This window comes from Wolffia australiana, chromosome 3, assembly GCF_029677425.1.
Source record: "Wolffia australiana isolate 7733 chromosome 3, ASM2967742v1".
NCBI classification, from domain to species: Eukaryota; Viridiplantae; Streptophyta; class Magnoliopsida; order Alismatales; family Araceae; genus Wolffia; species Wolffia australiana.
In genome coordinates this window covers 12508445-12522111 of record NC_135837.1, presented here as the reverse complement: position 1 = coordinate 12522111, position 13667 = coordinate 12508445, and the positions used below count along the sequence as shown (strand labels likewise).

The window sequence follows — 13667 nt, the reverse complement described above, 5'->3', positions numbered from 1 at the left end:
TTTCCCTGTTTGTGTTCGTGTTCATTCGTTCGCATGTTTACGAAGAAACGAAATTTTATTCCCAACCCTAATCGCGATATAACACATAATTTAGAGTATTATAAATACTAACCTTGTGGTAACGTTTGATTTTCTGAAAACAAGAGTATTAAGATCTTCTTTTGGCGTCTCTCTCTCCCTCTCTCTCTCTCTTTTCGCTCCTTCCCTTTCTCTCCCTCTCATTTTCTTTCTTCCTTGTTCATGTTCCAGACAGTCGCATAGAAGAATCTTAATGTCAGATCGCTCGTTCATTTAAAAGAGAAATTTGATGAAGATGGCGAGGATAAAGCCTTGAGCGCAAAACACAGGGTTCACCGAAAAAGGATTAGACGATGGTTCAAGATTTCCTGCATCACTTCGTGGCCATTACTATGTTCTTGTAAACGCCACTGTCTACTATTCATGAACAAGTTCATCCTGTTAATATTTTTTATACATTAGTCACGTATAGACTGAATGATCAAGGGTTCTTATTCGTTATAGTATTTTGGAAGCATGCGATATTCTTTTTGGTGATAATAATCGCTAGTTTAAAAAAAAACGAGGACCTGAGCAAGATATTGATTTTGGCTAATACAATTTCCACCGACGAATTAATTGATTTCAACGAGTATGCGTTTTTAGCGGAACGGGAGGGGAGGAGAGATCGTTAGATAACAAGAGGGACCGACAGAGAAAGATAAAAAGAAGGAGACACATGCAAACAGAGTGACCCAAAGACAGACACAAACAAGGAGCGAGAGACAGGAAGAGATGAGGACACGAATGTAATAATGAAAACAGATGGTACATGAGAGAGTTGAAGGGGCAAGGGCATTAAGTATAGAGAGAGAGAGAGAGAGCGAGAGACAGAGAGAGAGAGAGAGAGAGAGAATGAGGGAGCGAGAGAGCGACCGACAGAGAAAGAGAAAGAGGGAGAAATAAAGACGAAGAGAGAGAGACAGAGACGGAGAGGCAAACAGAGAGACGAAGAGAGAGACAGAGACAGAGAAACGAAAAGACAGAGAGAGAGACAAAGAGATAGAAAGAGAGTGAGCGTAAAGTCAGAGTGACGATGAGAGAGGAGTAGACAAAGAGAGGGACAGAGGCAGAAAGACATAGAGAGAGATAAAAATAAATTGTACCACAGGTAGTTGGAGGGATAACAGCGGTAGATAGGTGGAAAAAAACGACGAGAGAGATGGAGACACCGAAGAGCTTGATAGATTGACAGAGAAAGAGAACAATACCGGGAATAGGAAGGACCGGAGAGCTGTATGGTTAAGAAGAAAGAGACATAGATATATAGATGCAGAAAGAGGTGCAGGGACAGCCGAAATAGATAAGGGACGGAGCATCCCAAATGTCAACCTAATACGGATCGCCCAAACACTTCAGCCATGGAACGCTGCGTCGTCCGTCACCGACGTTAAACGCTCTGAAGTTGACTAAAGTACACCGGTGAACTTCAATAACCCGAGAGGCCATCACGGAGCAAAGGAAGACCGCCACAAATCGCAACATGGAAGAAGAAAAGCAAGTCCCTCATTAAACGTTCTCTCAGCTGTCTTGACGCGCTTCATGCCTCTCCACAACCTATGTAAAGCCCTCGCCATTCTCCTTCGTGTACAACAGCCGAAGTTTGAATCAGCAGCAAGGAAGTAGCAGCCATGGCAGCAAAGTCGCTCCTCCTCGTTCTTCTTGTGGGCCTCGTCTGCGCGTCCAGCGCAAGGGAGCTGTCCGCCGACGACCAGACCGTAAAGGACGGCAAGTGGTTTTACAGGGATTACCATACTCCTGGGTACGGTGGCTACTACGGAGGGCTGCCCAGCTACGGCGGCGGATATGGCGGAGGCTTCGGCGGCGGGTACGGCGGAGGTTACGGCGGCGGCGTCGGCGGAGGGTACGGTGGTGGGTATGGCGGGGGCTTCGGAGGTGGGTACGGCGGGGGAGCTGGCTTCGGTTCGGGAGGAGGATTCGGCGGCTACAAGGCAGCTACTGCCGCCAAGGAGTCGCCATGAGCTCAACATTCGCTGTCTGTTCGGAGTTGTTGTACCTCGCTACGTCAATAAGTGGCTTCCATGATGTGTGCCTTAATATTTATTAGCCCTTCCGAGTTATTGCCTTCTGTGAAAACGTAAGAACGACATTTGAAAAATATATAGTACAGGTATCAATGAAGACATTTTACGCAAATGAAATCATGGGAACACTAAGTCTTCGGATCCTTGTGAAAGACGTGACAAATCAGGACAGGTAAAGTTCGACTCAGAGGTTGACGTGCGTATTGAAATAAAATCAGGAATTCTTAGCTGGGATCCCTTTTATGGTTCTTTTACTATGTGGTGTGCGTATTGAGTAGTATCTGTCGATGGCACGTGGATGCCTTTGAAAAGAAAGCGAATCAAGCTGTACCGAGCATGGATTGAGAAACAGAATACAGATAACGCGCATACGGTGGTGTTGTTTAGAGTTATCGGACAGGCAACAAGTATAGCACACATTCTGTACGTGACATTTAATCATTATATTTAAATATTTCCATCGGTTGTATTGTTTTGATACTGTCTTATAATCTCCCCTATTGTTACATCTCGGTTTCATTAAGTCCCCTAATGTTATACACTCTAACGGAATCCCTTTACCTCTTCACCCAAACAAAATGTGATTTGTCTCCGCTAGTCTCTACCATTAACATTGACGGCTTCAAAGCTTTTAGGAGAAACGACTGAGAATTAATATTTTTATACTTTTATCAATTCGTTTTATATCGTATGTATAGAAGTAAGATCTGATTCTGAAGAAATTGCTGAGCTGTGTTCTATATCCGCAGTTGCCTTCGGATCATGGGCTGCGAACTACTCGTCGTAGAAATCTCGCTCAATATCTTTCTTTTTTCTTGTCTAAGAGCGTGTATTTTATTAACTTTTCTTCAAGCCAATCACTTTACAGGACGCACACTCCTTGACTAATTTCATAAGGCCAAAGTCTAAGGTAAGGCATACGCCACCTGCGGAGTTTACCTTTCTTTAGCTGTTTGTTATTGTCGTTTGAACGTCGGCGATAAAGCATTTCTCATCGGGTTTAGTTCAGCACTTCGGCATGTGAGTATTATTTTATTCATGATTTTCACCATAGCCTTGGCTTGGACGTAAAGGATATCGATTTTCCACTTAACCACGTGGTTCGCGAAAACGTAGAAATTAATTATCTTTCGTGAAAATGATCCATCTGTATGTGGTTTTTGAGTATTGAAGAGAAAACAGCATGTATTCGTGAAACATAAATTTCAGGAAGCATCATAGAATTTCCAAATGTCCTAAAATGAGTCTTCAATCTAAGAACTTGGCAGTGCGGTCATAATTTGTATCAACAGTCGTACCAGGAATTGGGTCATTTTAATAAAATCAAAGACATTAAAGTTTTCGATATTAAATAAATTAAATACAGTAGCAAATTTGAAGATAACGAGGTAAACATTTCGATAAACTATCCATTGACAAAAGCATGTCGCACAAACCCTAAACTTCAATTATTTTCGCAAAATAAGTATAATTATTTTCACTATAGGTTATGTTTAGCTCTACTCCACAATCGCCGACTAGATCTACCATGAATAGGTGAACTTTGACCATAAAGCTGGATGTTTTCCAAATTAGTGGAGCATGTATAAAAGTTTTTCAAATAAAAAAAAGAATTCAGTAAAGACTCCTACTTGTCTTCTTCTAACTTTTTTTCTTGAGAATAACTTTTTGTTGAGACCTATTTTTATGATTTTTTTTGTTTCTTTAAAATAAAAAATCATCCCAAAAAACTTTTACTTGTCTTCTATGAACTATTTATCTTCAGACCCATACATATATATTTTTAAACTGTGTGGAAGTTGGAAATTTATTCATATAAAAAGAGAAAAAAAGTCATCGGTAACGCCTGCTACTTTTCTTCTACTATCCCTTTTATATTGAGACCAATTTTTCATGAGATCTATTTTTATCATTTTCCCAAATTAGTGGCGCATGGATAAGCAGTTTTATTAAAAAAGGAATATGGTACCCTACATGTCTTCTACTAACTCTGAAAAAATAAAAATCATGCATATTATAAACATCCTACGAGCCTTTAAGAGTCTGAATAGTGCCTTAGTAAAGAGAGGTGTTCCATGTTGGCAACTAATGGTAATTTTTTTAGTGAGATTTTATGTGAAATTCTATTTGAGTGTACACTAAACATCAATATAGAGATATTAATATGTGGACATGCTAGCTTTCCCAAAGTCTGATGAAATAAAAGAAGATCGTATCTGTCATTAAGTAATTGAATGCAATTTTATTAATTTGATAAAGAATAATATTCCGAAAAGCCTGCTTGATATATCATTATCATCATTTTGAAGTTGAATAATCTAACATTTTTGTAAATAATAACTTTCATGATTTTCTGTAACTTATAAATATTTACCTCTTACTTCATTTTCCCTAGAATCAGGTTCAATGTTAATTTTTCTGAATTGAATGCTGTCCTGTCTAAAACAAGGGTGTGTAGAACCCAGAGGATAGGAACCTTTTTTAGAATTTAAGAGTCCTTATATAGCCCTCTAATTAGTGCACTAATATAATTCCAAAAATCAAGTGAGTGCACTAATATAATTGTCGATTGCAAAATTTCCATATAATATATTAGCTTACAAGAAAACATATCATAGATTAATCATGAATTACCTGGTGATTTGGACAAAATCATTCCCCTATTTGAAATTTAATCAGACATTACCCAATGTCACTAGCTATTTAAACAAGTGTTTGCAAAATAGAACTAATATTATAAATACATTATAATTATTTGTGATATTTGATTCTGTGATGATATCTTTTAGTAACTCATCACTCAGAGTAATGCTTAACAATGTAAAATAGGTACTAGACAAGGACTAATTTTGTATGGAAGTTATTTCTAAGAGTTACACTACCATATTGTTCGTCTGGTACTATTTACTATATAAACATGCAACCATACTCACGATCACAAATTTCCATGTTAAAATTTCAATTATGATTCAGAATAGTTTGCAAACAGTGTATGTAGCTCAAAGAAAAAATAGAATTTTCTATGACATTGTGTAAATCTTGCATGCATCATAGAATAATTGAAATATTAAGGAAAGAAGTCTTTATATGATTTAAGATATACCAAACTATAATAAAAACAAATTTCCAGTTATATTTAATTACATAGACTCGTATATAGAACATAGTATTTTGAAATTCGATATAAAAAGATATAATTATGTGCAATGAACATCAAAATAATATTTCATTAGTTTCGTGCTTTAAAAAAGTGCTGACGTTTAGTTATATGTTAAAAGTTCAATTCGCATCCAGACAAGTTAGCAAAAAGTCAGAGAAGCTCAAGGAAAAGTGTGAAATCATCTTGGACATTGCATGAAGGTTTTAGGCATCCTATAATATTTCCTATAACAAATAGAGAAATAATAATATGATTTAACATACTATGAGCTACAAAAATAACCAATTGCCTGATATATTTAGTCACATCTTAAAGTAGGAGAACTATGATAACTTATAAGTTTGTATTGAAAAAATATATTACTCTGTGCAATGCAACACGAAGTTCTGTGAAAACACGAAGCACGTTTGCTCTAGTATTTTTTTTATGAGTGTGTCGATACTCTAAACTTCATTATTTTAAGTAATTGAAATTATTGTTCATTAGTTGAACCTGATTTAAAATCCTTTGACACCGTGATATTATTTATTAAAAGTGTACACTTTTATAAATAATATTATAATTAAAACCACACTTGTCAAATAAAAACCAGACTTCTTACTACTACGACCAATAACTTGTTTGAATCTCGTGATTAGGGGCTCGTACGTCGTAGTCAAAATGTAGCCATCCCTTCACACGATGTCCTCGGTGTCTTTGGTCAATGAATCAATTATCCAACAATCACATGAATCAACTTGACTGATGTTTACCTATAATACAATTCAGAGATTCATATGGATCAGTTCAATTAACTCTTTCATGAAAAAACACCCACTATCTTTCCTTAGCGTCGCCACACTAATATCCATGACATTAGCTATAGTTATCGTATAAGTAGGATCAGCTAGTGCTATTCATTTCGGATAATTTGATGTCCTCTCAACTATACATTGAAGAGGAATATTTAGAATACATGTTTACAGACTAGTGATCATTATATTATGATCTCATCATAATTCACTAGATCATTGTACGTATTCATGGACTTCATAACAAACATCACACTATAAAAATAATGAACATAGTATTTCATTCAATGAACTTAAATAAACATGGTGGTGTAATTGGCTTGACAGCCAGATAATATACATCAACCTCCTTGCTATGCCTCTAGACATTGAAGGGGGTTCAGCATTATTGTATTGCTACCTTTGGGAAGGTCGGATTGAACTGGGGGCATGATCATTGCATTCACGTTGGCGGTAGTCTCCGTGTCCTCATAAATGGAGTTCTCCAGACGCGAAGCACCCTGACTTGCCGCCCCTATCGCCTTATGCCATCGATGCTAGTGTTAGGCTCTTGCCCTTATTTTGGCCAACGTCGTCGCTTAGTTAAAAAATCCTTTTTATGCCTTGCTTAGATGGGATGGGAATCAAGGTACGTTAGTCCAGTTCAGGCGGTTCACACTCCTTTTCCCAGATTTCTCTTCCAACCTCTCAAATCTATTGACTCGAAGGTCAGTGAGCCCTCCATAAACTTGTTGGGTGCCTGGGTATCTTGGTAGTGGCTCCTACCTAGTTCAGTCCGAGCCCCATTAGGAATTCCCATTGGTAAATGAGTTGAGCTTGTCGTCGTTAGACATGCAGATGATCCACAAAAGCACATAAGAAAAGTTTTTCATGTACTTCCTGGAGTTCCGATCATCGTTAGGTTGTTGAGTTCATCCCATGACATTTGGGAAGTTTTGAATGGTAGGAAGCTATCTTTCAATTGTTGCACAGACTCCTCAAATGTTGCCGGTGCCCAATATCCATCCTCCGAGTGTTGGATCCAACATATTTTGGTACTCTGTGTGAGGAAATAGCTGGCATGCAAGATGTTCCTCCCCTCCAATGGGCCATTCAACTCAAAATATTTGTTCTAGTCATATAAGAAGTCGAACATGTCATCCTCCTATGAAGTGCTATTGAACTTCAGGAGCGGCATCAACAGTTTGTCTTCTTCCCCATCTGACTAGGTATTCAAAGACTCCGACCTGGAACAGTTTGCCTAGTCCATCTTCAAGTACATAACCGTGTTCGTGAGTTATAAGATGACATCGCGCATGCGGCTGTTTTCATGATTGAATTCCTCATTATGGTCTTCAAGCTGAGTGAACTGCGAGACTGATTTAATCCTTGTTTGTATCCGCTAGGGTCTTTAATCTCAAAAAAAATGTCTACATCACGCGAAGTTTTGGTTCCATTGTTTTTGCTTTGGGATTTCTCTTCAAGTATATTTGAGTCTTCTCTAGACTCCACATGTCCTTATACAAGAGGTTCAAGCAACACGGGGGGAAGAACCCAACCTGGCTATGATAATAATTGTGATGCAGTCAAATACCGAGATGGGAACAAAGCCCAGATTGAATGCGTGCTAGCTCTAATGCTGGAGCAGGAACATTACGCAGCCTTGCTATGTTGCAGTGTAAGTCTTCACAATAGATTAACAACGTTCGAGGGGGTTAAGAAGAGAAGGTGGAGAAGCAACTCGGTGCATTAATTGGGTCGTTGAATTATATATCAGGAGTATTGCATTGTTTCATAATCACTAGATGGTGGAAGAATAGAGAAGATGAAAAAGTAACGTGATGAGGCATCACACAGCAGGGTATGGTTGCTCTTGCACATTCAGGCCTGCACGTACATCCGAGCTCCTATTGACACTAACACTATATATGTAACCCCAGGTCGGGTGCCGCGCTCAATAAATACCATAGTTATGCATTTGAATTCGTTGTTAGTAATTGAGATTATTCAATAAAATATATATTAACCGTACTTGAGAATACTTTGTTAGCAGATGCGTATCATCGCCACAAGGGAAGATGATTAAGGAGTTAATATGCTATGATAGTAATGATCAACGAGAAAAGAGATGAGGACAGGAGTTGAGTATATGAGCTAGTGATAGCGCGTAAAAAGGCGTAAGTTGTATGTTCATTTAACTTAAGGAAAATATTAAGTGAATGTGAAGGGCATGATGATGATGGATGGTATGAACAATGGTGGTTGTTGAATGTAGAATGGTATGATGAAGGGGACGGAGAGACGAGAGGAGAGGATATAAAGAAGTAAAATATGAGTCAAAATCTGATGAAGACCCCAATTGAGCGAACTATGATGCTGGAAAAAGAAACATGTAAGGTGGAGACACTTACCTTTGATCCTTACATTCCACTAGAATCAGGGCAATCTACAAGTGTCGGTAATCTCCCCTATTCTACAATGATTTTTCCCACACAGGCAGGACACCAAGAACACACTTTATGGATCTCAAAACTCACTATATTTCAATCAGCCTACACAAGTAGGAAGCAAGTTCAAGATATATTTCATAATGATCCAGCTGTCTAATTATTGTGAAAGAGTATTGATGGAAATAGGAGAGATAGATGAAGCAATGCTCAAAAGTTCAGCTCAATCAGAGTTGTAGATCAAAAGTTATGGCCGTTTGAAGTTGAGCTAATCTGAGCTCTTGATTTCCTTCTCTATCCTCTTCAGCATAATTGTTTCCCATTTCTGTTAAGAAGTAAAAACAATTTAGATTTGATGCTTTTTGTATTCCATAAGTGCATTTTTCTGAGTTCATGTGTACCCAAAAAACAAAAGAACTGCCCGCTCATGGTTGGCTTATGCCAATCATTGGCAGAAACTAATCATTCAATGTCGCAAATCATCAGCGAACACTACGATGTGTTGTAGTTTGTGAATCAAATGGCAACAGTTGACGCCACAAATAAAAGGGCGAAAAATATATTAAGAATTTCATATGAATTGGAAAATGGAGTCCAACAATACATGTAAATATATATTTTAACTTACAAAATCATATCTTTCCAAATTTAATGTCGAAAAGTCTAAAAAAATCATATTCTGTCTCAAGACTTATAATATTTTAGAATTGATTGTCAGAAAATTCCCATAAAATACACATAATTGTAGAAAATTTAAAACATCGTTAAAAAACAAGCTTGATATCACAGAAATATGAGTAATTTAATGCGAATAGACATGTGAATATGACCATATTAAAGTTTCAAATATGCATGTTATCAGTGCTCTCTATGTGAAGAATCCCAAGCTTGAGACTCACAGTGCGATTAACATTCACGCAGACCACAGGACATGCGGTTCGTGTAGGCGTCGTCGTGCTCGTCGCCCCAAGCTGGGCCTAGAGCCCAATACTACACATGAGTTTGACAGAACCCACCACTGTCTGGGAGCTCTCTTTGGACTAATGCCTTAGTCTCCTGAGGGGAAGTCACCGACCACGTGCCTCGCACACGCACACGCACGCGGCATGCGCACTCCGTAAGCGTACATGTTCTCGCGTCGCATAGCATCAACCCAACTATGCTGCGCATTTTATTACCGACGACGCCCATGCCTCTGTAACCTATCCTGCGTGTCCTGTGCATGCGTGCTGCGCTTGGCGCCACCATATGTGTTCCCCTTGCACGCCCAGCCTGCACGCGGCCTTATCTTGATCCGCTGCCATAACATGCGATGAGCGCGAGCACCATAAAGGTCTTAGCTTTCGACAGTAGGGTCAGGCATCACTAACCGCAATGCCTCTTTGTAGTGTTGGCACTTAAGAGCGCAATCTCCTCTTGTGCATCCAGTACAGGACCATGTCCCCACATTTAACGCACAGGCCTCAATGCAGGAATGTCGCATTCTTTCGGGCCTTACACTACGTGGTATGCCCTATATATCTTTAAAAACTAAAAAAAAGTGTAACTAATGTTGGCTTTGAATAAGAGCTATGTATTGAGAAAGAGAGTCAACAGCATACTCATTCAAGAGCAATGCTAACCAATAGGACCTCAAGTAAAGAATGGCTAGTATGAAAGTGGCACATAACCTATACTCGTTCAGAGAATTAGCAGCTAGGATCAAATTTGGGTTAAACATAGATATGTTGAAACATAGATCATCAGTATTAATAATAGATAGGCAAATACATAGACGGTCAGGAGTAAATAAGGTTTAAATATTACCCTTCTATGTTCATTTAAAATTCATAAGGTGACATCTAGACAGCCAAGCTTAAAATCAAAACTAGAAGTTATGTTCCATTCTAAAAAGGCTACCATTAAAATAATCATTGTGATTATGGTAGGGAAGTTCGTGTTTTCTCAACGAACAAACACTGTTCGTTGACGAACGAACAGCCAAAAAATCCTGTTTGTGTTCGTATTTGTTCGCGAACAAACACAAACAGCATGGAAATTTAATGAAGACAAGGGGGGCACTCTTTGATGTGTCATGTTTGAAAAAGATTCCATTGTAAATTGCATAGCTGAGCAAATTAAGATTTGTAAATTGAAGAGGAAGGGGGGTATTTTTTGTCCTTATTTGTGCAGATGCATATATCTTTATGATCTTTTTATTGAGAACACTTAAAACAAACATCGGTCAGATACATATATCTGGCCCGCTACCCATCTGATTTAGTCTGTAAGTGTCACATATCAAACTTAAGGAGAACACAGAATCTGAACTCAATTGGTTAATTTTTAACTTTACTACTGGAATAATACGATTTGTTAAAGGAATATTACTAATTTCAATAATCTGTTGCAAAAGTAATCATTATGTTTGAGATTTTTTAAGTTTGTGTATGGTTTTATCAGTTTCAACAGTAAGTCCTTTGCTTTATTTTTTGAGCTTAAAGTTGTTACTTTTTAAGCTTGGATTTAGTCACTAGATGTTTAATTGACAGAATTAATGAGTAGATGCGAAATTACAAGGATTAATATATACTTAATGATTGAATCAGTGCAAAGATTATTTGACTTAAAACTATGGATGAACAAATATATAATTAATATATACCTAATCACTGATGTATATTTAATGATTAAATATTCTGTAAATCTTAATATGAACACTATAAGATGAAAAAATCTCAGTGCAATTTGAAAATTAAATAGAATGTTCTGCCAACTGAGTTTCAAAAACATCAAAGGAGTTGAGAGGCAACACAACTGACATTACGTCGGATAGGAATAATCATTGCTGGAGTGAAGTTGTGACTCACTACTTCTCTTCCATGTGTTGTAGGTTTGTAGGGCTCTAACTTGAAGTCTGTTGGCTTGAGAGAACGAATATTTGTACACATGCGCTTGGTACTTACCCCAATCAGTATGTCTTGGACTGGACAAAATGGCTCTCTGTCGCCTCTTTTGGTATTGTTTGTGTGTCTCAGGTTGTCATCACTTTCTAGTTCAGAGTCTAAGGTGATGACCACGACAGTCTGATCTTGGGGTTGCTTTCATAATTTTTCTTGGTGTAGTCGCACACTCCTCCGTGTTGTGCACCGGTTTCCGGCTCCTGCTCCCTCCATCGCTTTGGGTGGCCATCAATGTACCTGCCTTTTTTTAGAATTTACATACAATGTATGAGAGAAATGATGTTCCACAAAAGTCAAAAAATGTTAAGAAAAAGTTGTCCGCGGCGAGGGAATCTGGGACGGAAGACTCGTAGTATCTCTATAGATCCGGCAAAAGCAAAAGACCCCTCAGAAGGCGCGAAAGCGGGAGCGGAGCAAGAAAAATTGGCCCCGCTCCGCGAAAATCAAGGCGCCAGTTCGGCCTATTCAGATATGAACGACCAAGAGAAGAGGTACTGGATTCTCTTTCGGATAGGTTACGAAATAAAGGAGAAGGAAGACTGGAATGCAGAGGTCTGTCTATTCTCTAATTCACCCGACCCGATAGTCTCCGTTTTGGGAACGTCCAGTGCCAAAGTAACTGAATGGGCAAGTCGCCAGTTTTATCTGAAAGTAAGACAACTCTTTGTTGGATAACCTAAAGTCGAACCTTCGGATAACTTATCTTCAAGATAAGTTATCTTGAAGATAACCTTCGCTCCCGCTCCTAAGCTCCTAAGCGCCGTCGCCCCCGCTCACTCGCGCCTTACGAAACTTTCGTTATTGGGTTAGCCATACACTTCACATGTTTATAGCGATTTACATGGCATCATCAAATGATACAAGTCTTGGATAAGAATCTTGATTTCTTGAAGAACGTGTTTCATCGCTCCGTCGCTTCTTCGCTCCATCAGTCGCGTCTTCATCTTAATCTTCCCGCTCGTAAACTTCGCGCCTTGCAGAACTTTCCTTTTATGTTAAAACATAAAACCTTTACTCCTCCCGCATCTAGGGTTCTGAAATCACTGTTCTATCTCACACCGGGTAAATCCTTAACCCTTCCTCCTCTTACTAATACTACAGAATGTTCTTGTGAATTATGTTCATCGTTGATTCATCTTCATTTTCATTCCTCAAATTGTGATATAAAATTCTAATTAGACTATTTCATATAAGAAATGAAATAGTCTAATTAGAACACTTCTGAAATTTACCAGCCAGCTGGGTTGATATGGCTATTCCTTTCTATTGAAAAGGAGTCAGCTGTCTGCGCGAGTCACCTTCTTCTAGGCTCCGAGTAACCTTCTTCTAAGCTCCGCTGGACGACACGGCATTCTCGTTCACGCTCCTCGCGCCTCATTTGAGGGTTTGGATGAATCTGTAAAGTAAAGGTCAAAGGATGGAACCCTTTTCTCGTTCTCACTCAGGTTCTTCAAGAAAACGCCAGTTCTTAACAGAACCTCGACCTGTTCCGTCGTCGAATCTCCGCTTACACTACACTGCGCTCGAACAGTTGAGCGATCGCTGGCCAGCTACTTTGCAGAACCTTAGAATGGAAGAGAGCATAGATTCATTCTTTCTTTCAGAACCTCATGGGTAAGACCAGGACAAAGAAAAAAGAGTGCTCTCGCCAACAAAGACCGTCAAACAAACCATAGAACATTGTTCGTCGAACCGTCTGGCCGGAAAGAAAGACGACCTCACCTTCTCTAGGTGTCAGTGAGAGCTACTGTATTTAGCTCTTTTTCTTTTTATTCTGGAAAGATGACCAGACTTGCTCCGCAATCTGAGCCTCATACAGAGCTGCGCCCTTGTGATATGATGAGAAGAAAAGGTAGTAAAACACCTTTTATTTTCCGCACCAATCCGTAATTCAAAGTTGGGTGTATAGCTCAGTTGGTAGAGCATTGGGCTTTTAACCTAATGGTCGCAGGTTCAAGTCCTGCTATACCCAAATCTACCGACCACCGTAGTAAAAGTAAGGATGCGTAGTGGCGTTAAAGTTTGTTAGACTCGCCGCGACTTAGCTCGTTAGGTGAGGTTCCGACTTTAGGTTCTGAGGCGAGCGGCGGGTTCTGAAGTGAAGATTCATCTTCTAAGAAGTCAATGAATCGATGAAGAAGAAAGAAGGTTATCCGTTAAGAAAGAGGCATGGCGTGAATGAAATAAGCGATGAAAGGTTACGAAGTCAATGAACAATATGCGAATGAAGAAAATAAGAACCTTTG

The 13667-nt window shown here is 39.0% G+C and overlaps 1 non-coding gene across 1 annotated transcript; it reads left to right on the top strand.

The window, feature by feature from the left end:
- The first annotated feature begins 13320 nt into the window (after nucleotides 1-13320).
- Nucleotides 13321-13393, top strand: TRNAK-UUU (transfer RNA lysine (anticodon UUU)). The gene has a single exon. It is a non-coding gene; the product is annotated as a tRNA-Lys (tRNA).
- Nucleotides 13394-13667: the final 274 nt, after the last annotated feature.